The sequence below is a fragment of the Trachymyrmex cornetzi genome, unplaced genomic scaffold, assembly GCF_001594075.2.
Source record: "Trachymyrmex cornetzi isolate Tcor2-1 unplaced genomic scaffold, Tcor1.1 scaffold182, whole genome shotgun sequence".
Lineage (NCBI taxonomy): Eukaryota > Metazoa > Arthropoda > Insecta > Hymenoptera > Formicidae > Trachymyrmex > Trachymyrmex cornetzi.
The window spans coordinates 289350-294525 of NW_017296441.1; the positions used below are offsets into that span (position 1 = coordinate 289350).

Genomic DNA, 5176 nt, shown 5'->3' on the forward strand with positions numbered 1-5176 from the left:
CTCTACTCTTTGTTTCCCACATTATCTCCCCCACCCTCTCTATCAGCCCTTCCCTTATCCCTCTCCGCCTCATCTCATCCAACAAAACCCCCCTATCCACCGAATCAAACGCCGCTTTCAAATCAATAAACGCAATTAATTTCCCCCCTTTTTTCCTTATCTGTCTATTTACCAAAAAGTTCAAAACATAAATATTATCCATAGTCCCCAACCCCTTCCTAAAGCCCGTTTGATTCGGTGGAATTAACCCTTGCACCTCCACTTCCTCCCTCAACCTTTCTGCAAGTACCACCGTATACACCTTGTACAAAGTCGGCATTATTGACACCCCCCCCCATAATCCCTTACCTCTTCCCTCCGCCCCTTTTTCCTTACTGGCACCACCACTCCCTCCTTCCATTCCTCTGGCCACCCCCCCCCCATCCAAACCTCATTACACACCTTCTAAACCCATTCCTCCATCTCCTCTCCCCCATATTTCCATACCTCGTTCGGAATTCCATCTATCCCCATTCCCTTACCGTCCTTCAGATTTCTCGTCACCCTCCTTATCTCCTCCCTACTTAGCTCCCCTTCCCACCCCTGTCTTCTCCTTTCATCTTTTCCCCTTACCACTCTTCCCTCCACGCCCCCCAACAACTCTTTGAAATATCCTTCCCATTCTTTCATCTCTATCCCCTTATTTATCCTTTTCCGTCTCTTCCTTTCCCCATTTACTATTTCCCACACATGACTCTCATTCCTAGCCCCCTGCATTTTCCTTTCCCATCTCTCATTCTCTTCCCTCTTTTTTGCCTCGCATAACTCCTTATATTCCCTTTTCTCTTTCCTGTACTCCATTCCCTTCCTATTACTCTTCCTCCACTCCCTTAGTACCCTTCTCATCCTCTCTTTTCTCTACACTCCCTATCCCACTCTACATCCCCTTACCATCCTTTCCATCGTATCCCACCTTTTCAATCTATCCCAAAAATCCCTATCCTTATTCCCCACCCCTGCCACATTCCAAAACGCCAACTTTACCACTTTCCCCTCCCCTCTTCTTCTCCCCCCCCCCTCCTCTTTCCCCCCCCCCCCCTCTTCGACCGTTGCTCCCTAATATCCTCCCAGTCTCCCTTTCCCCTCTCTCCCTATTCATCCCCTCCCCGCTCGTCTTCCCCCTCCTATCCCTGTCCTTTACACCCTCCCTTCCCCTTCTACCTCCTCCCTTATTAATTCCCCTTCCCCTGCTTCCCCTTCCACTCCCACCCCTCTTCCTTCCTCCTTTCCCCCTGCCCGCTTTTTTCACCTTCTCCCCATTTCCTTCCCCTTCCATCCCTCAATTCTTCCCTCTCTTTATCCCATTTCCACCACACTCCCTCTATCCACAACCCCCCTCGCTCCATTTTCGCTTTCCCCCCTTCCTTCCTTATCACCTGCTTCATCATCCATCTCATCTTCCTCTCCTTTCACGTCAGATCTTCCTCTATCCATATCTCCCGTCCTCTCAATTTCCCTTTACTTCTTAAAATCTTTCCCTTATCCTGCACACTCCCAATTGTTATATATAATATATATCACCCCCAAACTGTTACAAATATTTTCCTATTTTTCCAACTTATTTCATTTGCGAGACTCTGCTTCTTTTCAAATACCAATGTGATGTAATAACTAGAGGGGCATAAAAGTTAAAAAAATGGAGAAAACTGATCTTATAAGAAACTTTCGATATGTGTTTAGGTTAATTAAAAATTAGCCCAAAAAATCTTAATTAATATCTTAATTAATATCTTAATTAAAAATTATAGACAATTGTAAAAAAATGAGCAATGAACAAATAGTGAAATGACATATGTGTCTAATGCTGACTTGATCTATGTGTGACTTGTTTTATGGGTCAAGGTAACTACGAAAAAATGACTACATATCAGAGCGTAACAGAAAAAGTATTGCAACCATAAGCAGGCAAGACATTATATACGCCGAAGGAAATGGCATTGACATTGAATAGTTTCTTATATGGTAATCCATTACGTCATATTACATTTGTTAATACAGATGAAGGAATAAGATTTAATATACATATACCGCATTTAGAAAGAGATTTATTATACATATATTGTCATAATTATATACGAATCCAAAATAGGAAACAAAAGGTGCACTAATCAAAAAGAAAACGTGCACATCCGTAAAATACGCACAGGATAGTATCCCCACTTGTCGTCAAAACCAACTCGGCTTTCTTCGCCGATGAATCGGTACTGTAATACGAACACCAAACAGTCATCGTGTAACTTTAGCAAACGAATAGCCGCTTCAATTTTTGATCGCTATAAGTATGACATGAAACCATCGTTCTGTGCAAAACGTGAATATTTCGATTTAATTTATGAAACACATACTCTTAGTCTGTTTTTATCAAATTCACAATTTTTAGCAATCAACAGACAAGTTTTTATTTAATTATTCTATGTATATTATATTTTCACCAAAAAAATTATATTTAATTCAATGTGAAATACGATAGTGTAAGTATGACATCAAATTATTAATTTAAATAACACTAGTTTACAAATTTTTAATAATTTTAGTAAAAGAAGAATAAACAACTTTTTTAACGTATTTTGGGACGTTAAGTTCAAATTTGTCCCCAGAAAAATTTCATTAAGTTACATTTTTTTAAATATTCATATTAATTTTAAGATATAGTACGTCTTTTTAAGATACAGCAATTTTTAAAATATAGTATTCTCTCTAAAACTTTTTTAGAGTGAATTTAATATTTTAAAAAGTGAAATCGCACTCTTAAAGATTAAAAATTAAGGCACGCTTTTCCAAAATTGGCTCAAAATTTTCACTCTTTAGAATGAGATTCCAGAATTTAGAGAATTCCTCTCCAAATAATTTGGATGCAATAAGTGATGAGCAAGATAAATATTTCCATCAGAAGTGTTGAAACGGCTAAAATTGAACGTGTTACTAAACGACCATTGATAAATTTTAATACATGAAATCAATTCAAAGTCATAAAAAAAACAAAAATTAAACGCTGACCATTTTTGATTTATTTTTCAATTTCAATAAAACTTTATTATATAATATTAAAAAGAAAAATATTTTCTCATATCTCGAAAATTAGACTTAAAGAAAATATTTTAATAACACACAGTGGCGTAACTAAGCCTATGTGCGCCCCCCCGCAAATTTATTTAGGCGCCCCCTTTTCTTCCGCCTTAATTTTTTGCATTTGAACCTTGAAAAGGTTCCACGTGTATTATGCAGCGTCGCGTCACGACACGATTTTTCACTTACCGCGCGGCAAATGTTTCGATACGGTAACGCATCAAAATAAATATCTACCCTGGGCAGACTGCCCATCATATACATGCATGAATTTTCATGTAGGTAACTAGTTCAAACAAAATCAATCACAGATTCTTACAAATTAAAATTATTTGTTAATACTATGATACCTAGATGCGATCATACTCTTCATTTTATATAGTTTTTGTAAACGACAAGAAAACCACGAAGATTTTGCTCACAACTTGATTTGTTTAAAAACTATTTTTATTTAAAAAAAAAATTGAAAAAAAAACATTTTTCCTGTAAGTGATCAAGTATATTCTTTACAATGGCGCTGACTATGTTCATTTACTAAATTCGTGATTGTATAGTTTTCAGGGCGTTAAATGAAATTTTAGCACCAAGGTCGCCCCATAAAATAAAGGTAAAATTTCAACGCCTGTGATGAAAACAAAATTTTTTTATTTAACCGAGGGTAACAATGGCCATTTCCGAAATGGCATTTCGCCACTCGGCTTACGGGGCGTCAAATCGTCAATTTGACGATGATACTTTGAGATTGAAACCACTATTTTACTTGACCTTTTTTAATGACTCTTTATACATATTTTACTTTTTTACTAGCGCCCGGCGCCCCCGCCTTTGGTGCGCCCCCCCGCACCGCAGAGTCTGCGGGATCGTTAGTTACGCCACTGATAACACATTCAGACATATCAAAAATTACTCAAGAAAATCTCCATATTATACTCTTGCATAAAACAATATAATATATTATAGGTACCGTATATGTGATAACACAAACTATAGAAAGCAAAGCCTTAGGTCTAGCAAGATCTAGCTAGATCTTGAATGCTTGTATGATTCTTGTGTGAATTTATATACTACGTATGTAGTCCTTAGAAACGCGCGCCGAAATGATTTTTCAACGTTTTGAAACGCTAACTCTACTAAACTACCGCAGTAATATGACGAGTTAAATTGACTAGCAATTTAACAAATATATTTGATGCTTATTCGCATCTTCGAAACGATCTTAATAATGTTGAATAACATATTAAAATCTGTAAATAATTAATTCTTATTGCGAAAAATATTATCTCGACCGGGAGTCGAAGCCCGGATCTCTTGCATTCTGTGCGAGCGTCCTAAGCCTTTAGACTATCGAGGCCTCAGTAATATTCTTCGCAATAATTGACATATCTTGCATAAAACTTTGCAAATTAGTATAATTATTTATAATAGAGCTAAAAAAAATCAAAATCCTGAACCTAAGCTAATTTTTTTTTACGGATTTTACGCAATGTTGTGTATCGCCAGATATGATTGCAAATATAAAATACATTCAATAAATAATGTACGATTTTAAATATAGTTTAACTCATAAAATTTATTATAAATATAATTTAATTTGAAATTAAAGGTTTAATTTTATTCTATATTCCGTTTTGTTGTATCCGATTATATATATAAATGTTTCTATGATAGATAATATTATGTATACACTATACGAGAAAGGTCAAGAGTCTTTTAGACTAGAGAAGAATTTATAACATCTATTTTTTTGTAATCGGAAAATATCCTCTGCATAAATTTTAGCACAGGCGGACTCTAATGTGACAGGTGTGTAAGATATGACTAAAATTCAAGAATTAAAGATCGTAGCTTTTTCATATATTTGAACATTGTTAAAATATGTTAAACCATTAAAATGAAAAAATATAACCAGAAACAAAAATATACGTTGGTACCTATGTATATAGTATGTTTAACCAGAGCATCTGTTCAACTTTCGCTCCCTATATGGACTAGAACCGTGACGAAGACATCCATCTCTCTCTCTCTCTCCCTCCCCCCCCTCTCTCCCCCTCTCTCCCCCTCTCCCTCTTCC

At 36.4% G+C, this 5176-nt stretch overlaps 1 protein-coding gene across 1 annotated transcript in view; it reads left to right on the forward strand.

Moving 5' to 3' along the window:
• The window catches only part of LOC108759380 (uncharacterized), a 38029-nt gene that overhangs the window by 28396 nt on the left and 4457 nt on the right, over positions 1 to 5176 (forward strand). The gene's annotated exons all lie outside the window — the stretch shown is intronic.